The 24,687-nt window shown below is 40.9% G+C and overlaps 1 protein-coding gene across 1 annotated transcript in view; it reads right to left on the bottom strand.

Moving 5' to 3' along the window:
* LOC146313581 (glutamate receptor ionotropic, kainate 5-like) overlaps window positions 1–24,687 on the bottom strand; it is a 235,029-nt gene that overhangs the window by 184,695 nt on the left and 25,647 nt on the right. The window lies entirely within an intron of this gene.

Here is a 24,687-nt window from a genome sequence, read left to right as displayed (position 1 = left end):
CCAAACACAGCATGGGAATCTGATTTTATGATCCATATGTTTGATTCAGCATCAGCTTTTTTTCACAAGGTGTCAATCCAGACACAACGCTCGCCATTCGTGAGGCCTTGGGACTGACAATTAGGATTGCACTGCTGTGCGCATCACCAGTGAGTATGAGGTTCTTGTCCATAGACACTTTGACATGTGGACAGGAGGTCAATCGAACCCTCAACCCCAGTTTTAAAAAACATGATATAATTTTTGCCCTGTGTTCTCATTTCTGACATCCTACATGATATTTGAAAAAAAATAAAGTTTCTTGGGTCTTTGTAAGATGAGATATTTTCACCTCAATTAGATAATTCAAGGAGAAAGAGACAAGAAGAAGGGATGATGTCATAACAGGACATCTAGGCCTTTGCCCATGGAGTCACCTTCTTAATAAAGGGCTTTAGAGCAATACACCCTCTGTATCACACTTTCATCATCACTTCTCAAACTGCAGATACGTCACTTCGGAGAACAACTCATAAAATTCAGTCCAGACGTCTCTCCGTCCTGACAGGAAGAATAAATGTCGAGGGCGAGCACTGGACGGATCAAAGCATGTCTTCCTCTGCTCGGCGATACGCCCACTTCCTCCTCTCCCAGCGGAGCGGCGACCCGCCCGCCGTCGTGACTCTAATCTCCTCCACATGTCTGACTCCTCCACACTATGTCAGCTCTAATTGGCCATTACGGCAGCCCGGTGTCACAGCCCTAACCGTAGCCCAGGCTGAACTTTTAGCCTTTCTGATTAGCCGACATTAGCCTTGTCATTGAAATCAGCGGGCCGACCCTCTTGTGATAGTAAAGGGTCCCTTTGTGTCATCGCCGTAACGTGGGAAGAGTTTGATGGAGCGCAGACCTTTGTGCAGCTCGTCCTGCGACGTAATGACACTGCAGTCTCAGGGAAGGTGAGACGGAGGCAGTGAATGTGAATAAGGGCGTGTCGATATGTGCTCAGGCAGCACACAGCAGATAATTCAGTTAACCTTCATTTCACCTGCAGAAGGTCGCTGTGACACGGACAGTGTCTTTACTCAGAGGAGTCAAATAAATCTGGACGTAAATGTGTGTGACTGTTGAAAATGAGGTAAGACATCAGTTTAATCAATTTCAGTAGTACACCAACGCTAGAGGAGTGTAAAGTAATATATGCATTTAATCAGGCTCCATACATGACCAGAGGACACGCTGTGGAGGACCTGTGGGTGACATGAATGATAAAGTCAGTAAATTGATTTATTTGCACACGTAAAGTTTTGTTAAATTGCATCATGTTTTTTGCTCTGAATGTGTTGAGCTGGAAGAAAGAAGAAGTTTCTTGTCATCGTTCAGTCGGATGAATTAAGTGACCTGCTTTCTGTGGTGATGAGAGCAAAGTTTTGTGTTAAGCTAACATTAATTTGCAGGCTGTCCTGTTAATTTTTCCATTTCTGAGGGCCTCGAGGACCCACACAGACCTGTGTTTCTCAGTGTCCAGTATTTGGAAACAGCCTCACTCTCTCAGAGCAGGTTTCCTCCGCCTGTCTGTTTTTATGCAGATGTTTAAGAAGCTAACTGACATCTGCTAACTGAGAAGTTAGCTACTTCTAGGTAACCAAAATATAAAGGTACAGATCTGAGTTTACTTAACAGAAAATTCAAGGAAAGGCCAAGGACAGGTGGTTGCTTAGCAACGAGGGGTGCAATGGATCACAGTTGTCCCGTGTCCTGTAAGGATCGACCCCCACGGTTCAGCAGGTCCACGGACTACATGTAACCATCATAGTGTGAAACACAGTTTTACTGTCGCTGTTACTTTTATATCAGTAATGATACTTGAAATATCAATTCAGAGCTGCAGTGAACAGAGGAGACAGATGCTGCTGTGTTTAGTAGGTCAGATCACGGACAATCTAATCTAAATAAAACGTTTAGATTCACTGAAGTTTTGTTTGTGATTTAGGAAAGAGATGCATGGATATAACTCAAAGTTTTCCCTTTGGTGGTCATCTAAAATTGCTGATATGGTCTAAAGAGCCAAAAAGCCCAAAGGTGTTCAGTTTGTGATGAATCTGACATGCAGCTCTTATCATGTTATGATGATGATGAACAGCCATGAATGAGGGGTTTTGAATCAGGTAAAAACTGGGTTTGAGTTTGTTGAGGTGGTGTGACTTTGCTCGACCCACTTTGACGACATGGGTGGTGAAGGAATTTTCAAATTGATCAAAACACTGCCAAGATAATGATTTAATTTCCTTCAAAACAGCCCATTTCCATCTTCAAATCCATCTGGAAAAAAAGTTGTTTAAACTGAAGCGGAGAGGCTTCACCTTTAATTGAATCGCTGCTTGCTCGGATTCGCAGATGCACCCAAACTGTCGTCTGCTGCTTGCTTATTTTCATGTCAATAACACCAAGGGGGCTGAACACAAACAACAACAACCTGTCCCTGAATACACTCTATTAACTTAGAGCAGAGCTGTGACTCAAAGCGCCTGATTTGCAATTTAGCACTAGCTGAGGGCCAACAGCAGCTACACTCATTAACAACAGCGTGAACACACCGCACATACACACCACGGGCCTCTCTGGCAGCCTAGCAACAATGTACCTGATTGGACTAATTACACACCATTATGCTGTTGTGTTCAGACCACCAGTCCTGAATTAATGTTGAGCTGAAGAGCTTTCTTTGACTGGAAATCATATCTAAAGACTTTTATCAGTTTGAAATATAATAAGAAAGACACTGAGTGAAGCTTCTGATACATCCAGCCAAATCACGGCTCATTTATGATTTAGATACTCTTGTCGGTTCGACATCAAAGAACCTGTTTCAGGGTGGAAAATGTCTTCAACACTGTGAATACAGAGTAAACACAACCTTTCTGACGCCGCGTTTGGGCATCAATTCTCATGTCAACCTTCGCTGACAGGCAGCGACAAATAATTCACCAGCGATCGAATGTTAATGCTGTTTTTAGTTGGTTTAAATACAAATTTATCCACATTTATCTGAGTAATTGGCCTTTATTAAAGCTAATAAATTTCAAAGTTCACCTCAGTTTGAAAGTTGTGAAATGTGACCAATTTTTTGGACTTTCCAAAACCAAAAAAACAATTTAATTTGGTAAATTAAAAACATTACGTAAAGGTAATCAAGTGTTTTCAAGAGGTGATTTCAAAATGTTGCATTAAATGAAGTTTAATCAGAGCACCTGCAGCCTCTCAACCACAAAACCTTTTCACCACTTCAGGTGAAATTACCAGAGAGCGATAATTGACTGAAGCTGCTGGCCAACAGTTCACTGAGGCATGCTGGGAGTTTGGCAAACAAACAAGAAACAGAGTGACATCACAACAGCAGAGAAACTGTATGTTCACAGAGCGGACAGACGGTCACAATGTGGAGTTCTTTAATTCTTCAGTTCTTAGATATCAGGGTTTCAAAAGGGTTCTTCCTGAAGAGCTGAGGTTCTACCCAGAACCATTTGCATCTGACGAACAGTTTTGTGAAATACGGGTTCATCGAGCTCCATTAAGAACTAATTTCATCTACTTCTGAAAAAAAAAATTCTTTGAGAATTGTTGAAATTCTTGAAGAACCCTTTGTCCAGGGTTTGTCATGGGTTCTTTGTACCAAAATATAAAAAGGTTCTTGGTAGAATGCCCTTGGTAGGTTCTAGATAAAACCCTTGGAATGGTGGTCTCATGTTAGCACCATAAGATGGTTAAAAGGTTCTGAATAGAACCCCCTAGAAAGTGTTCTGGGTCGAGCTATTACAACACAGAAGGGTTCTCTGTAGAACCTCTGATAGGGGGTTCTGGGTGAAGCCTTTTACAGATCGTTCTAGGTATTTCATGGACCATGCAGGAAGTTGTAGAATTGTTTAGGAGGCCATTTCCCTCTAGATCTCTACACAATGTTCCCATAACGTTTGCAGGACCATCAGTGACATTACAGGAACCTTTAAAGGATCAAACAAAAATGTTCTTTCTTGGTCCTATTTAGGTTCCCAGAACCTTTTTAAGACATGTTCTGAAATGCTGCTGTTGACAGCACATGTTCTGTCCTATATTCTAGTAGAATGTTGTAATGGGACTAATAGAGAACCATTTGGGAATGTTCTATTAAAATCTTAAATGTTCTCTAAGTAATGTTGCAATATGACCATAAAATAAAAAAAATCACCTCATTAACAAAAGAGGACATTTTAGGAACCTCTGCAATGATCTGTAGCCGTTTGAGAGATCCGTCACGTTTAGAGGACTTTTATGGAACATTACACATGTTCTTCAGAACGTTCCCTCCTACACTGTATCCCAAAGACAGACTTCACACCAAAGATTATTTTAATAAAATACTGAAAGATGAGTAGAAGTCAGAGCAGCCTGAATGTGTCGATCAAAGAACCACGTCTGGATAAAACTGGACTTTTCTGGGACGTGGACACTTTAAAATAGACTTTCTGACATTACAGCTGTTTGTGTTTATATCAAACATAATGAGGACAGCTGGTGTGAAAAATGTGTGGCGTCTGTTTTACATTTTTTGGGAAACACTTACTTTTGGTGCATGATGCCAGTCAAACTTTATTACTTATCATTCTGATGAGTACTGATTAATCAATAAAGCATTTAATCAAATATCAAGAAATGTACACACCAAAAAATCATCTAATTTGCTCATTCTATTCAACCAACAGTCCAAAAAACACATAAAAAAAATTAGTTTTGTGTCATATAGATGATAAGAACCAGCAAAATATCAAAACAGCTGGTGATTAATCTCCTGTTCTGAGATTACTCAATTTATCCTTACATCTGCAGTTACAATATCTGCAACAACAACAACTTATAAACTTGAATTCACACTAATGCGTCTTGTGACATGATCTGATAGGATGGTGTAGAAATAGTGCGCCACATTTTAATCTTCCCATGTGACCTCTGTTGTGGTGATTTTCATTGTGATAAAAATTGTGAAACGGTTGCAGTTTGGTTTAGTTTAGGCGACAAAACTACATGGTTGGGTTTAGGAAAAGATCATGGTGTGTAGGGGTATAAGAATTCACTCATGCATCCGATGCATCAGGCTTTAATGTGTAAGATATGAGCACATCGATTTAGGCAGCCTGTATCGTTAAGAAGCTGAACGGGAAACAGGAAAAAAAATCAATGCATCTCATTACGATGCACGTTTCATTTTTGGCATCAAGGAACGGCTGCTGTAACTTTCATCTGTTGGATCTGCCTCCCTGCCTCTGCCTGCACCGTTCTCACTGGACGCTTGCTGCCTTGTTCACACAAAACAAGCGCTCCCTCCTCCCTCTCCTCTTTAGTTGCTCAAAACAGACAGTGAAAGAAGTGGTGTCGCACTGTGTTTGTGGTTAGTCACAAGTCTCCGACCCACAGAGACGTCATGTCACCTGGGAGAGCAGGTAACACGTAGCATCACTGTTCCTCCACACCCCACTTCCTCTACACGGTCAAATTCAAATCAGAACTACCACACTCTTCATATGAAAGACAGCAGCCTTTTGCCTTTACTGATAGAAGCAGCTGAAGACTGTGACAGACAGAGGGTACAACAAGCAGCACAAGGCAGCATGCTGGAATCAAACCTGGGCCGCTGAAGCAGGGACCCAGCCTGTGGGGTGTCTGTGGCAGCTTATGTGGAATTCATAAACCTCACATGATGTCTGAACAGTTCTGAACAATGCTTTTAACAATAATGTTTTTACAAAGACATTTGGCCAGAAGCCATGGATTTGTCAAAGAGTGTTTTGAAATACTAAATCTATGAAGACAGCTTAACAATTCCTTCTAGTTGTTCCCACTGGCACAAATAATGCAAAGCTTTGTGATGCAGCCGGTGTTGTACTTAATCTGTTTTCACTGTTAAAGCTGCTGTGATCTATAGTTATTGAGTAACAAATGTGAATCAACATGACATCCTTTTGGTTTGATTTTTAAAAAGTTGGTCCCCAGGAAAAAAGGTTTGGAAACAGTGTTCTGCATGATGTCTGAATGACCAGAGTGAACAGAGAGGAGGGACTGTGATATCACTGAAAAATGTTAAAAACAGCTGCTGTAAAAACCATCAGGCGTGAAGGTCAACTCAGCCAAATCTAAAACACAGGATGTAAAACAGCAGAACGTTCTTTAATCTGGACATCTCACTTCTACTCCCCCGCACACGTCGAGCGGAAACAAAGCGAGCGTCCTCTGAAGCCGTCCGCCCGCTCGCTTCCGTCGAGCCGCCACGGGACAAGTCCCCCGTGATGCAAATGACAAATTAAAAAGAGATGGAGATCCATAATGATGTCTCCTGGTGAGGAACAGCACTCGTCAGCCTCCTGCTGCTCTCAGTGTGTGTGTGTGTGTGTGTGTGTGTGTGGGTGAGTGTGAAACACGGACAGAGGTGTGTATAACTCTGAAAACTGTTTATGTCTCTGCTCTTTTTTCTCCTGCAGCAGCTGATAATGTAATAACAGCCATAATCAGTCAAAATGTATTAAAACATCTCTTTTAATAGGCAGAAAATGTAATAAAAGTCGTTAATGTGCTGAAATAAATTGGCACATGATTTTCCTGTCCTAATGATGTTATTACATTAAGCAGCAATTCATTAACTTAACAGGGTTTATTACATTTTTGACTTATTCAGAAAGATATTTCATTACATTTATTACCTCATCAAACGCTGCAGAACACAACGCAGCGTAGCTCTGTGTCGTCTTTTCTCTGCACATAACTGCGTCACGCTGAAACATTTTTTTTCTCTGTCTTTCAGTCTCTGTGACCTACTGTATGCAGCACTGAACCTCAGCCGTCCTGTGAGGGTCCCCTGGGGGCCCTCGGGGGCCGATGGTGCAACTGTCATGTACTGTACAGTGTTCAGCAAGGACAGAATGCATCCATGAATAAAAGAACCAACATGAAAATACACACAGCAAAACAAGAAACGCTGCAAACTCTGCAGAGTTTTTTAGCCCCTTTTAGCTGCAAGTTTTGATTTGCAAGTGACAGTTTATTGCTGTGTTAAAATCAAAGTTGGATTTTCCAAATTCCAGGGGCGAAAGTAACTTATTATAAATACTCAAATTACTAAAAATTATGAAAAATTAAAAAAAAACAAAAAAAACATCTGGAGTAAGGATGTCATGAATTAATCATTAATTAATGATCAATCAATTAATGGTTAATTGATTGTTACTACTTTCCCTTTTCCTTATTTCTAACACTGGTACTTTTACTTGAGTATTATTTTAGTGATGTAACAGTACTCGTACTTGAGTACAGATTTTCAGTACTCCTTCCTGCACTGCCAAATTCTCAGAGCGTCTCAGGTGAACAAAGCTAAAAGTAAAGAAAAAACTTGTCTGTCTGTGACCGGACTGATGAGTTTCTTTGGTTCGTTTACAGCCCACTGAACTCTCAGCCTCCTCGCTTAAAGAACACAGAGGAAAAATGACATTGGCAACATATCAAATTTACCTACAGACACAGTATGTTTTATTTTAGGCCTCCATAGGTGCTGCCATTGTTGTGTGACATCAGACAGCTGCTTCTTCATGAAGTTACCCCGAGTTTATAAGTGAGAACTTTGAGGGGGGAGTTTTTGTGGCTTTATTGATTGGACAGCTGAGGATATAACAGGAGCGGGAGAGAAAGAGAGAGAGGGGTGACAACATGCTGGAATTGAACCCATGGCCGCTGCAGAGGACTGACAGCCTCGGTACACGGGATGCACGTTGTACCAAAGAGCTATCCGGGTACCCAGAAATAAGTGATTTTTGAGTTCTGGGGTGGCCCGGTCGGCCTCCGCAGCGGCTGTCGGTTTGACTCCCGCCTACGGCCCTTTGCATGTCATTCCCCCACTCTGTCCCCCTTTCCTGTCATATCTTCAGCTGTCCTATTAAAATTAAAAAGGCACAACCCCCCCCAAAAAATATAAAAAATGTCACATTTTCTTTTTCTCTTCCTCTTTTCCTCTTCCTCTTTCTGTTTCCTCCTCAGCCAAACATATACAGCATAAACTTTTGGAAATATTTAGATTTTATTTTTCAAATTTCCAGTGTTTTCCTTTCTTTTTTTAAAGACATTAAGAAGCAGGTCTGATGGCACAGCATATCTGCGTATCCTGTTTGCAGCTCATGAACATGAATGTGAGCACTGAGGAGTCCTGCGAGAGTTAATGACACTCATGCAGTATGTTTTAAGGAACTTTATGAACAAAACAGTACAGATTCCAAAGGAAAAAAAATCTTAGTTTTTCCTCTCATCATTACACATTTTAAATGTTTTATAAATGGTTTACTGCAGATATACAGTATATATTCGATTTTTTTTTTATTAGGGGACCCAAATAAAACCTTGTGTGACCCACATGTGGGTCCCGACCCAGTGTTTGGAAATGACTGTCGTAAAAGACCAGTTACTCTCATGTCCCAACAACAAGTAGACAGACTTGTACTGGACTACAGGACATGGTAATCTGTGTGAACTGAACTCTGAGCTCGCTCTCGTGTGGTGTGTGAAGGCCAGCGTTTGGTTTTCAGGAGTGTTAACTCTTGAGTTTGACTCTCAGTCTCAGCCTTGATGTCCTCTAATCAACCAGAGGATGAGTGTTAGTCAGGTGTGCTGCATGGAAGCTGCAGGTGGCTGCTGCAGGTGCTCTGCTTCTCCACAAAACTGGCAGAAACGCAAATTCATCCTGACAAAAGACACACACACACACATGGTCATGCACATCAGACAACATGACAAACTCCAGCAGGGTGGAACTGCTGCTCTGACCCCAAACCTCCACCACACATTCATCCTCTGCCTGCAGCACAGCTGGGAGACAACAGGAGGGTCTGTGTGTGTGTGTGTGTGTGTGTGTGTGTGTGTGTGTGTGTGTGTGTGTGTGTGTGCATGTGTGTGAGTGAGTGTGTGTGTGTGTGTGTGTGTGTGTGTGTGTGTGTGTGTGTGTGTACAATTATCCATTCCCAGTTACATAAAACATAAAAACAGCAAGTCTTTGAGTCATTACCTATTCAGACGGCAAAATTTTGTTATTGTTCTCGTACAGTCTAAGAATGAGTTATTGGTCTGTGTGTGTGTGTGTGTGTGTGGGTGTGTGTGTGTGTGTGTGTGTGTGTGTGTGTTGCAGAGCTGCTTCATGTGCTGCAGTAAAGCAGACAGCAGTGCTGCAAGGCTTCACTGAACAACGTTGACTAAGCAGTTACCTGTGAGTGAGAGTGAGCTGAGACATGCATGTATATCTGTGTGTTCCTCATGGTTTGTCCTCCTCAGCCAATAAAAAATCAGCTGCCACATTTCTATTATAAGCATCCATAACATTTAATCTCAGGAACCAATTCTTAAAGAACTAAAAGGTTCCTTCAGCCTGTTCTTTTTGCATTTCCACCGTGGCCTAAAGACCTGGGAAGATCAGGCAAATAAGTCCAACAGAAATGTAAAAATCTGAACTTTAGTTCTATTCTATTTGTTCTACACTTTCTTCTGTAACTCAGTAGCCTCGTTTCCAAAGCAGGAACTTTCTCCAGGGACTAGAAACCTTAAGAGGAACTCCAAAGAAGTCCCTGCTCGGGGGGTTGTTCTCTCCAAAAATACCAACCTGTTCTAATCCCAGCTCTTCAGATACCGATGTTTTGTTCCCGCCCCTCAGCGTCACACACTGATGCACAATGTGCACAATGGGCTTAAAATGCAGGAACTTTGGACATGGGTCTTGCAGCGCTGTATCTTTCTGATTGGTCACATTCTCACAGCATTTTATTTCAGCCACAATTCTGTTGGTTTAAATGACATCAAAACATGTAAAAACAGTCATCAGTGGTCTTATTAGTCTACATGTTGCAGGTCTTCATGCTGTGGTGGAAACACAGACAACAACAGTTTGAAGGAACTTTTAAGGTCCTGAAAAAAATAAATCCTGGAAGTGAAAGTTGCAGGTACTTTAAGTGAAAATGCGTCTTATGTTGATGTGTTGAGGCATGATGAACAAAAACCAAACTGGTTTGCAGCTGTGGATGAAACAAAACAAAACATCATAGTTGATATAAAATGCTGTGGGTACTCAACCAATCAGAAATGTTCAGCACTGCAAGCCCCACCCCCAAGAAATCTGATATTGGAAAGTATGACCCCTGAGCAGGGATTTTCTGGGGGTATAATGGTCTCTGACTCCTTGGACACTAATTTAGACCCAGCAAAGGAAATGCATCACGTTCTTTCAAAGGTTCCTGGTCCTTGAAGAAAGTTCCTGCGGTGGAAACATGGATGATGTCTTCTGTATATGTAGAGTTTTTTTGTGATGTCATCAGCTTGGACATGGACACTTCAGGGAGTTTGAGAGACATCAGCATTTACCAGGCAGGAGGTCTAATGAAAGACACTATTGAGTTGCATTATGGGAAATGTAGGATCCACTGTTCTTGGAGTTTTATGAAGAATATGGACAAAAAAACAGGTGATTCTGACCATCTATTCAAAATCCGTCTTATGGACATGCAGTCCTAAATCCGTGGAGGTCTTAATGTGAACACAGCTTCATACTGGCCTCATTATAAAGGAAGATATAAGAAAATATGATGAATGTTTTTGAGAAACATCAAATTAAGACAAAATGAAAGACTTAAAGTAGCTTAATGACAATAATCCGCCTGTAAAAAGATCTGAATGTTGAGTTGTTGTGAAATTATTTGCCAAAATATGGATGTATGATATCACAGCTACAATTATTTTATTGTTATTGCTTCCAGCTTCATAATTGTAAAGTCATACTGGAAATTGAATGGTGGATGTTTTAAGCATTTCTTAGACAAAATAATGAGTTTAAAGATGTTACTTTGTGTTTTTGCGTCTTATCTGGAAGGATTCTGTCATTATTTTAATATATTATAAACTAAATGATTATGTACTTATGAGACAATAAGAATTTTAAAAGATATTTGTCCATATAGTGCGTGCGTGTGTGTGTGCATCTGAGAGTGTGTGTGCCAGTGCTAAGCTGTTAAAACAGCTCCTTTTAAAGGGTACTGTTCATTAGCACATTGTGCCCCAGAAAAATACCCACAATCCCCTGGGAGACAGTAATCACAGTCTTCTATGATTTAAAGCCCAAACGCTGTGCCAGTGATTAGTGACCTGTGTCATATGACGCTTCTGTTTTGGTAAAAAAAACAAACAAAACTGCAGGCTGCAGATTCCCGCTAATTGATTTTTTATCGTTGCCGTGGGTAACATAACTGTACCCCGGGTTTGATCTGCAGCCTGAACGTCTGCGGAGACTCTGCGGCATCTGTGTAATCACAGCTCGTTCTTCACTGCTAGTTAGTATCGATTGTTCTCACACAATTATCTGAAAAGTTGGAGGAACTGTGCAAGTTTCCTCAGCTGTTAAAGGACCATACCGCCTGTTTTTCACATAGAAGCCTTTCACTATAAATCATGTAACTATTTCCAGATTTCCCTGTGTGTTTACATTGACTGTCCTTCATCTGACAGTTTATTTCTGTTTCATTTCCACCTGAAGATGCTGTACCTTCTGGTATGAATAAGTTTCAGGCTGGCAAAAACTGTACTATTACACACTGCTTGGGTTTTCAAGCAGCCAGCACTTAGTGTCACCATCAGTAAGAACTTTCAGAGTGGCCCTGACTCACAAGTACAAATTTCACTGTGATATTTGTCAAACCTCAAACAATTTTCAAGTCTCTGCTGACAGAAAATAAATAAACAGAGCCAAAAACCGCTTGAAAGAAACAAAAGTCAAACTTGCAAATCCTCCCAGTTTTCCCAGAAGACTCCTACTTTTCATCACCCTCTCCTGTTTTCCTCTCAGGGTCACAGTTATCCTGTATTTCTCCCTATTTATGACCAATTTTGCACAATTTTCCTTTCCATCATCACAACCTGGTTTTGGTGCTGTGCAGCATGTTCTGTTTCCACCTGGACAACGATACAACTGCATGTGATGCAGAAGAGAGCAGCTTGTGTCTGCTGTATCCACAAGTATCCGAAAGAAGTAATACAAAGAGGAGATACTCAAGCTAATTTCATACATCTTGAAAAAAAAATCCCTTTTCTTATGGCAAACTTTAAAGGAAAGGGACAAATTTTTTTCAAAGGGCAACCTAACTAACACACCCTGTATTTGTAAATTACTCTCTGTCTTAGAGTTAAAATTTGATAGCTAACAGTGAATAATTTTTACATCATCTGCAGGCATCTGTTTGAAAAAAAAATGCAGTTATTAGTTTGTTATTTTCATTCTTTAAAATTCCCCAGTATGAGAAGCTCTTGCTATAGTCTCCCTATTTTTGAGGTCTCAAGTTTGGGAAGTACGACAAAATTAACCTTAAACTTTTTTTTCCTCTGAAACTGCTAAAGGTTCAGTTTTCTAATTTTAGATATACACCTCTCAAAAATAAAAGTATAATACTTCACCCGAAATATCATGTCTAAATACCATTCTTTCTTTCTATTATTCTTGTGCAACCACATTAGTGCAAATAGCAGAAATTCTGCCTCACGAGGACAGTTTTCCACACACAGAGACGGTTCTGTGTGCTCATATCACACACACACACCTAACAACCTAACTTTGGTTCGATCAACAGTGGCGTTCTGAGTTGGGATCAAACTGAACAGTGGTTTGGGTCGGTTCCAATGTGAAAACTTTTTTTGGGGATGGTTTTCACACTTTCAGACTAATTACAGCCAGTTCTGTCAGGACATCGTCAGGCCCAGGAGAAGGGAAAACATTGCACCAAGCACACGTGGATGAGACCAAATGGTTAACTAACATTTGACAAATAATAAGAGTCAGTCGGAAAAAAAAATAATCTTATTTTCTGAGGGGACAAGAAAGACAGGAGGAGAACTGAACTGACAAACCGCCAACTAACTGTAAAACAAAACTAAGTGGATCAAATGTGTTCAAAAACATCTGCACCATTTTGGACTTTCCGGCATGAAGAAGTCCTCATAGTCAGTAAAATCTCCTAAATTAGGACAAAAGCTTGTCACAAGTTCAGAGTTACACAGTCTGACCTGAATAAATGATTTTTTTTTAAAATCCAAATAGTTTTAAAAAACACCCAAAAGGATTCAGCATACGGTGTTAATTGACTGGTCGTTTCAGTCTTTACCTTCTCTTTTCTGGGCTTCTGTCTTTATCCTTTGAACACCCCAGGACGTCCACTCACTTTGAAATTATTCAACAGTAATTGCAGATTCAGAAACATTATGAACCAGATAGAAAACACAGAGCGGCGCTCCAATACAAAACTTCAGCCTCTGTCTGAGTTTTACTTTGTTAAAGTTGTTTGTCTTGCTGCTACGAACAGAAAATCCTCTGTTCCTTTCAGCATTAAAGACTAGAAGACTTGGTGCAGCTGCTAACGCTTCATTTTTCAGCCTTTTTAACGTGTGAGTCAGGGCGCGGGGTCATTAAACGCTGCAGTGGTTCACACTCGGGTCGAGAGTGTTCGGGTGCTGATGTTTTCTACCTGATCAAAACTGTAATCTGGACGACTTTCCATATATTGAGCTGCATCTGCTTTATTTTACATTCCATATTCTGAAGCCTCTTCATCTCCATCTCCCATCATACCTGAAGAGCACTTAAGAGGCAGAATCGATAAGAGATCAGAGCCTCCAGGAGGATTCAGTGCGTTTCATGGAAAGGTCAGGGCGTCCATATTTAGTGATGTGAGCAGTGCAACGCTGCTGCAATGCACGCAGACAGATTTATACATCCACAGGTACATAATGTTCATGCACTAATGTTGGCGGGCAGACACACATACAGTTTGATAGATGCCTCTATCATGGCACACTGATGGGGTTTCTGTAGAAATGGATATGACTTCATACAGAGGAGACGACTGAAAACAAATCTATCATGGAACCAAACGCCCTCCACCAGCCAGCGGGGCTGTTTGTTAACGCCGCTGCTGCTGAGGTGAACAATTTATGGAATAAATTTTAACATTTATTATATGCTGCTCAGTTCAAAAAGGCTGTACATCCATTTTGCATCCACCAACCGTATCGCGTACAAATTCAATCATATGCTGCTTCTTTGCATCAGCAGTAACCTTTTAGGGAAAATGATGCAGCAGTGGACGGTTCCTGTGGGAGAAAAGATTCTTGCTTTAACTCATTTTCATTTGTTCTTTTTGTGTAGTTCTTTTTTATATTTCATTCTTATTTTAAGCCTAGAAGCTAAAGCTTTGGCAGCAATATGGCTGACAGACAGAAATGCAAAATGACTTCTGGTGATGAGACACAATGTGGAATGAAGTGAGACTATTTTAAGGCAAAATGATTGCCACATAATCACTAATTCATATAACTGTGATCTGCAGGACACTACTGCTGTCCACTGGCAGCCACAGACCACAACTAATGATTACCGGGAACTGCAGATGGCTGATAAGGACCAGTGATGGCTACTGTGGATGACTGGTGACTGGTGGGTATGGAGACCACCTAATGATAAATTGGTACTTATGGTGGCTACAGAAGAGGACAAATGGCACTTTATTTTTTACTGAGGACTACAGGTGGCTATTGAGAATTACTTGCAGCAAGGGCACAAATAATAACTACTGGAGCCTGCTGGAGATGGCTTGAGACTACGAGTTTGGACTACTGGTGTTTACTGGGGACACCTAATGAGTACTGGGCCTTGGGACCTGTTTTGTTTTTTTAAATCATTGTTGCCAGTTCATCACAGGGCTGACACATAGAGACAGACAAATGGGAAACCCCCTTTGTCTGTCTACATGAAATGTGATTTTTGTAAATTGGATCTAGGCCACTTTTGAAGGTGGTTTGAAATGTGATTCCAAGCAGATTTCCACAGGTGTGCTCCAAACGGCCTCATGGCACCTGTGTCTACATTTTCAAAGTCCCCAGGAAACAACAAATCTCTGAACTACAACCTTCACACTGAAAACGGTAAATTAGCACCTGGGACGCTAACGGTATGAATATAAACCAGCTAACAGCTATTACCAGTGATGTAGTCACTTGAGTGCCGGAAGTCACCTCACGATGTGCAAATGTTCCACTAAAACAAGTTCCTCCTCAACACTATTTTGCAGCAGAACCGTTGCTGCACCCTGGGCTAAGCTCCGCCCAATAAGTTTGTGATTGGTTTGAGGAAATGCAAACAAGGCAGGGCATTTTTTCCCCTATAGCAGGATGTGTATGCGTGGAGTCAGACCTTTCTCCAGCTCTGAGCGCTGTGGAGAGACATCTGGCAATGCGAGACTAACCAAACCCTGCTCAAACACGATTGGTCAGTGCTACTCAGACTACAAATGGAAACCAGAGAGCTACAGATACCAAGATCTTGTCTCTTGCCTACAGATTCTGCGTTCTTAGAGACTGGAGGCTGCAAATAACTACTGGGAACAACTACTTGACTGACTCCCAGGGACTGTCCGAGGCTACCAGTGGATACTGGTGTTTTCTACATACTGAATGAGCTGAAGTGAATGGTCACAACCATACAATACAGATGGAAAAAATAACCTTTACAGATTTCACCTTTAATCAGAACCAGAATTGGACACAAGCTGTTTCATTAAATACAATTCACAGTGAATATGAATAAGTAAAAATGTTACTGTATAAATGCCAGGTTGGCTTCAGTGAGAATTAAATCCAATAACCTTGTAAAGGCTGTTTTTCTCTGGAATGAGATGAATAAAAATCAGAACACATAATGACACTAATTTAGAGAGCAATAAAAAAATCTTTATGCAAACGTTGGACCTGTAAAATGCCACGATTCATCACCGAGCACTGAGCGATTCACAGCATCATCCTGCACTGAACCCATCAGTCAACACACATCTGCCTCTAACAGGAGTCAACAGGCATGGCAGCGCCGCCACATTCACACAAACCTGTATGAATAATTCAGATCCCGTCTTATTACCGACGCGACCGAGACGTCACGCCGTCACAGCCAAAGATAGATCAGCGTCCGCATCAAATCTGATCTCTTTTTTTCGTCAGTCCGAGCTCTGGAGCTGACCTTTGGAAAACATCAACCCAGCAGCACAAAATCAAATGTCATTTTAACGTCATTACAGTAACAACCAGCGTCACAGCGATCCACAGGCACCAGGCAGACGATGGAGGTTTGGTTCGACATGTCAGCTCTGAAGGTTACTCTGCTCCACCAGACGGCTCGTCCTGCAGGAGCTGCTGTGACAAAGTGGAAAAATGAACTTTTGAAGCTGATCTGCTGCTGTGACTCAAACAACTGTGTAATAATGTGAATTTCATCAAGAATATTAATAAATGCTTTGCTCCAGATGAGAAAAAGTCAAACTTTTTTTGAGTGAGCTTAAGACACTTCTCTAAAGAAACAACACAGCTACACTGTAAAAATGACGATTGAAAGATTTCAATAACATTCTACCTTACTGCAATTTTCTACAATGCCAGTGTCAGATCAAAACTTATATGCATGGTAACCATGACGATGGAACTCAGTCTTTGCTGATTGGCTGCTTGCCTTAGTTATGACTCTCAGTCACAAACTAACTTGTAGTCATAAAGCTTCTAGTGTCGACTTAAGCATCGCTGCTGAAACCCAGTGTTGGACTAAACACTGTGTCTTTTTTGGTCATTTTATTCAGCTGACCGTAGAGAGACAACAGGAAATGAAGGGATAAATAAATGGTGAGCATTTAAAGGTTTCCAGACAGATTTTAACCATTAATGTCATGTTTTTTAGTCACTGCCTTAATAATTTCTGAGGTAGAAATTTGAAACCTCCAAGATCTGGTTAGATTTGGGCACAAAAATGACATGGTTTAGTTTATAGACAGTTGGTGCTCAAGTTTAAAATAAACCAACAGCGACTGTCGGTATGTTACAGGAAACAGCCAGCTGTCTCTGAAATGTCTCCACCTGCTCTGACATCCTCCGCAGGATGTTTTTTTTCTGTATAACAGCATTAATCTACGTCCATCTTTGTTGCTGACAGACAGGAGTCATGGTTCAAACAGCCACCAGGTCACATTTATTTGTTCAGGCAACAGCTGATGCTGATTTCTGTTGAGAGGACAGTCTCACAACCATAGATTCTCATTCTTTTGCATTCAATGCATTTATGGCTGTGTTTCCTAAAGTGAGCTGCTGCAAGACCTGTTCATTTCTACTTTTTATGAGATATTCTTCTTTATCATATAAAATAGAGAAAATATTTACTTTAGCTACATTTTTATATTCAAGGTTTGAAAAATAAAACAATAAAGCCACTACATTAGTAATATATTTAAAGCTGTTAAATATGTAGTCATGCTGCTGAGACTGGGAACAGCTTTAGGTTGCCAGTTGCTCTCTGGCAAACAAGTTTTTCAGGTTCAAAACAGTCAGAGATGTTAATAAATAATATTGAAGACGACCAAATCTGAGCCATCCAACAGAACTACAATCAGAAACCAGACAACATGTGGACATTATAGAAGCTGGAATCACAGAATTTGGACATTTTTTTCTTAATTGTTGGTGATTAATAATTGTTGCACCTCTATAATGTTGAAATCAAGTCTTAAGTGTCTCAGTTTAGTTTGGTAAAGATGACTATAAATCTGAGCAAACATCTGATTGCAGGCTTCAGTATTTGACACTTGTGGTATTCAGTCCTACAGACGATACTGAGTTTGTATATGCAGCTCTTATTCTGATCAGGCAGCAGCTCTGTTCCTCCTCTGAATGATAAAGGAGAAAAGCAGGCAGCAGTGTTGTTGTAATGAGAGCTTTCTGCAGGACAATAGCCTCTAAGTAGCACTTTGATTCTCCTTGTCTTGTTTATCTTGTTTATTATTACACCAGCTCGGCTCTGCAGATGAAAATAATGAGAAAAATAAAGGCACTTGTGTAAGGAGAGCGCTTTCTGCTTGACTTTTATCCACCTTTTCTCTTAACAAAAGCAACTAAATCCTGCTTTACAACCCATAATTCTTTTCTGCGTGATTTCTTTTGCAGGCTAATTTCGAGGTGAGCTCCCCCCGCTGCCCTGCAGCTACTCTGCTTTCTGTGCACCGTCGATGCGTCCGTCTCCACTCAGAGCCATTAACAATAAATAGGGGTGATTTTCTTTCATCGCAGCCAGGCAGGATATCAATACAGCTCCCTCAATTATCGGCACGATGCAACGTGCAGCCCAGACAGTGACGGAGGAGCTTTGACCCCCACCTCCCCAAACCGTCCATCCACTGAGCTCTCTCCACCTGTGGTTTGTGCAGGAAAGAGGAGTGGAGGAAAAATGACGGAGGCTCCATAATCGTTATCTTCCTCCTCCGTTACTTACTGCAGGTAATAGTGTCCCCAGACAGAAGCTCTTTAGGAGCCGCGGCTGATTGCAGCGTCTAATAGACTCGGGATGGATGTGGCCGAGTTTAAAGGCGGAAACGTTCCGAGTCAAAGTCGTTCCATGATAGCGTGTTTAATAGCTGAAGGATACAGTCTATAAGCTTTATAGGAATGTCCCCATTTCACCCAGATTTGGTTTAAATATATTCCTGCAGAGTTTCTGCTGTTTGAAATTCGACGTGTGGATGAATCACCAAAAAACAGGTGAGTCAGATGCAGGTTTTTCTATATCTGTCCACAGCAGGACACCTCAGGTGTTTCTTAAAACACAGAACAATGTATCATGAATTCAAAATGTCTGCTGATGAAGTACAAGATGTGAGAGAGCAGCTCCTGTGATATTGATATAAGTGGTGCTTTAGTCATTTTGTTTTCACTTTATTATTCAGTCTGATTTTATGTTCATGTTGCCGTTTCTGTTTTCTGTTGGGGAAACGGTCTTTTGTTTGTTCCAGCCAATCAGCAGTGTCCATCCCACCCACACAAGCGTTAAAGGTCTGGTGGCAGCTGCAAGCAGCAGTTAAGTTGCTTGCATGCTTTTGTTCCAGCGGCCCATTATTCAGAAATCCCTAACTAAACTGCAACCTTTTTGACCGACAAAGTTAATAAAATACTTATTTTAACCCAAAACATGAACTACTTGGTGCTTAAACTTAACCAAACTGCAACCATTTGCCCATCAAAGCCTTAAAAACCAGAGTATTGTTGCTATGATCACTCAGCTGACATTTGCACATCAAAATACACCAAGACATTAGAGGACAAACACTCCAGGGAAAGTGTGTATTTACAGAACAATGAGCAATGGGAGCAGTGGGCTCTTGTTTTTGGGATAAAGAGCTGTTGGGCAAATGGGCTTTCAGTCCAATGGACATATGGCTGGTTGATCTCATCTCGGAACCCATAAGCTATGATCTGATGATGATTTAGCCTCTGGGGGCAACAGCCAATGTTTTGGGGCTTCCAGTGTAGCCAGCAGATATCTGGGCCGAGACTTCTTCGGTCTGTAGAGTGTCCACAGAGACAAAAACCAAAAAGAACGGAGGTGCTGGGTTGGATCGAAGGTCCCCAGTTTGACTCCAGATGAGGGGAGATGTTTTGTGGCATCTCTTCTCTATTAGCATGGTGACTGATGAGAGTAAATGTGGATCAGAGGAGAAAATTCATTAAAAGACACAAATGCATCTCAGGTGGGAAGCAGTGACGAAACGTCCAGATGTACCTGGCAATTATGTTACATTTTCTTGACTATATTCACATAATTAGCTTCTGGAAAAACACACTAATTCATATTTAATGTTTGTGCAAATGTGTGCAAAATAAAACTGGTGTATATGCAGATCTCACTACTGAGTGTGTGCACCAAATATTTATGCATAAATGTTGTTCTTGGCTTGTTAAGACTTTCCCCAGATCACCTGAAGTGTTGTTTTTTCCTCCTTTTTATCTTGTATTTGCTGAAAATCACATCCTTCAAAACAAAATACAGTGTTTAGATTATTTTCATAAAGCAACAAAAGCCTGCTTGTCCATTAGAATCCATTAAAGCTGATATATTTCATCAGAAGCTCTGTGGTGTCATAAACAGGCTGCGTTCACAAACACACAATCGCTCCTAATCAACCAATCAAGTCCTGCAGGAGCTCATCTCAACACGCAGCTCGGCCCGATTATTTCAAATCAAAATTCAAATCACACGGACACACACTCGCAGTCCGTCACTGAGCCTCAAACACACACAGGAATATTTGCTCATATACATGCACACACACACAAACACACACACACACACACACACAGCGGGATCCACCAGCTGAATAAAGCCTTATTGATTCTCTCCTCCTACGCAGGAACATTACTTCCGAGGCTTCTACTATTATCAAACATTAAAAAGAAAAAGAAAGATTGAGTGCAGGGAGTTGACCGAACGCCCACCATGACGCACTCTGACGCGTGCTGAAGAGGAGGAGGAGGAGGAGGAGGGAGAGGATTGGGATGATGGAGGAGGAGAAGCTGCTGAGTAAAGCAGGTAGAGATGGGGATAAAGAAGACCGACAAAGGTGAGATCAAATACTGTATGGAGGGCATGAAACACCTTAAGCCCCATACAGACTGGATTTATGTCTGTAGTGGAGGTGGGCTGATTCTAATTTATTTCTCACCTGCTCTCTGGTCAGTGATTTTAATCCCGTCCGGAGCTCGTATGTGGGTCATTTTTCACCTCCACCTCAGTAATAATTACAGCCACAGTGACCTCCTGTTTTGCAGTGAAACAGCTGCTCCTCCTGTCAGTTAAATCCCACACATAGCAACGACCTTGAGCTGCTGCTCCTTCTATGTATTTTCTTTTATCAGCTTAGTGTGGAATTTGACTTTTATTCAGCTAATCCAAAACTCAACAATAAGGATTGCCCACTTGCCCAGGGCAAGTGAAATGCCCCGCCAGGCCAGTAAATCTGGCACCTGCAAGTCAAAATGTCTGAAAATGCTGTTTCCAGTCTCTCAAATATGGAGATTTCCTGCTTTTCTACATTTATTATCATATTAAACTGAATATCTGAGACAATTAAAGACATCATTTTGGAATTTGAAACACTGGAACGGACATTTTCACTATTTTCTGACATTTTATAGATGTCTCTTGTTGAGATTATTTATTTTTCTTCTTTAGATAAAATCAAAACTTTGAATTTTAGAGTCAAAGCAATCAAAGCACTGTATTTAAAATAAATTCATTTAGTGAAAGTAAATGTTAAAAATTTCAATTAAAATGAATTTTTCAGGCACTAAGAAAAGACAAATCAGGTTCACCACTCACTGTGACAAATTATTGATTTTTATTAGTTTCTAAAACTCAAAGATGATCACCTGAAACAGTTTTGTAAGAACAGGCTGTACGTTCCCTGCGGCTGGACCAATTAGATGACGATTACCATGATGAACAAGTACATTCCTGTAGAGTTTCAGCTGTTTAAATGTCGATGTGTGGATGAGTCACCAGAAAGCAGGTGAGTCAGAGGCAGGATTTTCTATAACTGTCCACAGCAGGACACATCAGGTAAAAACAGAGCAATGTATCATGAATTCAAAACTCTGCAAATGGATGAAGGGAGCAGGTGAAGAGAAAAACACTCCTGTGATGTCAGTGTGAGCGGTGCTCAGTCACCAAGTAGAATTATTGCTGTACTTATGAAGCGAGATGATCAGACTCAACTGTCATTTTGGTTTCACTTCATTTCTCAGACTGTTGGGGACGTTTTTGGATTTTGGATTTTGGATAATATTTTTAGACAACACAGAAGTGCCCATTGTTCTGAACTTTTGATAACCCTAGCCAGGTAGTTTTGGTGACTAAACCTAAACAAACTGCATGAAGGTCACCTGATTATTTGCATGTCAAAATAGTAGCACTATCCATTGCATTGAAAACATCTCCACTTTTACGGGGGATGTGAGTCAGAACATTGTGTGTCACTGTATGCAGACAACCTTTTGTTATATGTGACTGACCCAGAGGCATCCTTTCCTGTGATTGAGTGGAATCTAATAGACTTCGGTTCATTGTCAGGATACACATTAAACTGTCTAATATTTCAGTTTTTAGCAGCCTGTAATGGACATCATTTCCCATAAGTCCACAGACCTTTACAGTCTAAATGTCATGGTTTGATAGAAGAGGTGAGTCCAAGGTTTCTATAAAAGTGCTTTAGTGGATTTTATGTCCATGCATGAAACCGAGTTTAGATGACACCTGTGAACTTTTCATGGGATCTTTGAGCAAAGATTAAATTTCTAACAGCAGCTGCTGTTGTGGAGCTGATTTGTCTGAGAAAATGAAAAGTTAACCTCAAGAAAACCCTTCGATTTTTCCAGGAAGACAGATGTAAGAACAGAGGCTGAACGAGAAGTGACTTCATAACATTGACTACCTGTTGTAAAATCATGACTTGTTTGTGGTTTCAAGGACTCTCTGTCATCCAGGACCTGAGAGTGAACTGCCAAAAAAATATTCTGGTCATGAGGAGCTCTAAATAAAACATCATGAAGGTAGTACTGTTCACTGTGATGGATTTTCTCTTTCCAGTAAGTTTTCAAGTCTCTGCAGGTTGATTTTCATAAAAACAAACTCAAACTGAGAGCTCCCAGCAGGAGGAAAAAAAATCAATCAAAGAACTGATAGCATGACTGAGAAACCGAATCTCCCAGAGGACTCATAACACTGTCATCCTCCCTCGTTAAGAAAAGTGGAATGTTTCCAACCTTAATTGGCCCCACATCAGAAACAGACGAATCAAACAGACATCAGATAGGCTGTTGTGTTGAAATGGTCCCACCCACAGGTGTGGGACTGCAGTCAGGAGGCAATTCCACACATAGTTCCCAGTAAGTTACTGGGACAACCATTCAGACAAGTGACTTTTACTATTTCAAACAAGAAGCTCCATTCAGGAACATTTCTGTCTTGCTGAAAGAAATGGGGCAAGGGACAAACAGTGCAACAGATGAAGACCTGCTTTACATGTCCAAGAAGTTTGTGAGACTGATTTTATAATCCACTTGTTTTACTCTTGATTGTCCCTGCAGTGTTTCTGCTTTCATCCACAACACAGCTGTTCAGGCGTTTTCTGTGTTACTTGGAGCGGTTTAGATTTCCCTGAATATCGATCTCTTCTTCCATTCGCACATGATCCCAAGCAGGAAATCTTCATAAACATTACAGGGACAGACTGCATGTGTGAAAGGTGCTACAGAGAAAGTCACGCTCCATTTATCAGCAAACATTGTGTACATGAGCAACCTGCAACATTTCCCAATCTAAATTACTTTGTGCATGAAACAATAATTCATGTTTCAAACTGTTGTGCTCATCATAAATTACTTTTCTGTGGCTATGTCTCTTGCTAACTTTGCCATAATGGTTGTTCCAGAAAGTCTTTATCTGTGTTACTTTCAGTCAGACTCAGGTGCAAGTGTTATCAAAGATTCAGGTGAAAATCAAACTGCAAGCTTCATTGTTTTAATTCATAATTTCCCCGAATCTCCATGGGAAGGTGGAAAGCAGCACCTATAGAGTGGCGATATCCTCCCTTTATGTAGAGATACACCAGGTTGAAAGTTAACTTCTGCACATGGTCTAACTTCCAGTTTACCCTAGATCCTCATCAAGTAAATAGTTTGTGACCACGACAAGCCATCTTAAATAGGGAGTGGCTGTAAATCTGCAACCAATCGCATTTCCATCAATCATAAATGTTTTCCACAATGGGTAGATCATTTTGATCTTCATCTAGTAGACTTTGATCTTGATTTTGATCTTGTTACAATAGATTTTACTTTCCTACCTCCATGTATCATTTTGTAGTCTGTTATTTAGTAAGTTAATGTTTGGTATTCATGTCTTCCTATTGCATGAATCCTTCCCAGTTTTTGGAATGTGATTGGTTGCCACTCCCTCTTCAAGATGCCTTCTTGTCACAAACCATTTGCTTGATGAAGGTCTAGCATAGAAATACTGCAAATAAATGTATTACTGCTAATTAAGACAGTAGGATTGGGTGATTTGACATATGTCCACAGTGGAACACACGATGGACGTTGTCATTTAAAACACATTAACATCTCCTGCCATGAATGTGAGCGAGTGTCTTGGGTTCACCTGACTGGGCCGATCTAGAAAGAAAATAATAAAATGACCAGGAGCAACAGCTTGTTTTTATTTTTTTTCTCCCACGTGTCAACTTCACTTCAGCTTCACCAGTAACTCCTGCCTTACGGCAACTCCGAGGAGACACACTTCCTCAGATACAGAAAGCTTATAAACTGCAATGTTACGATGGTAAAGAACTCAGTGATCTATGACTGTCATCCATCAGCGATGGACGGTCCACTGACCCAACCCTGCTACACAGTGTGCAGGACTTTACTTGCAACTTTTGATCAGCTCCTCCTCCCAGTTCCTCTCCTACGCACTTGTCTTATTAAAATAGATACACTCTTCTGCTCTAAACACACAATCTTATTCAGATATCCACAGCAGGACCCGACTTGACTTCCAGACCCACCACTACTTGCAACATGCAGCTGCTACATTTATGATCTTGCACAGAAAGTGGCCTTTGATCAGTCCATCATCACCAGCTGTCCCACAATGCTTTTAGTGGCAATTAACATAGAAAATTAATAGAGCTGAACTTGCAATAATTTGGACTCAGCACCAAGACAGATGAGCATGAGTGTGTGTGCATGCATGTGTGT

This window comes from Lutjanus erythropterus, chromosome 16 (assembly GCF_056507025.1).
Source record: "Lutjanus erythropterus isolate fLutEry1 chromosome 16, fLutEry1.hap2, whole genome shotgun sequence".
Classification (NCBI taxonomy): domain Eukaryota; kingdom Metazoa; phylum Chordata; class Actinopteri; order Lutjaniformes; family Lutjanidae; genus Lutjanus; species Lutjanus erythropterus.
The sequence above is the reverse complement of the archived record's forward strand: the minus strand, read 5'-3'. Positions and strand labels throughout refer to the sequence as shown.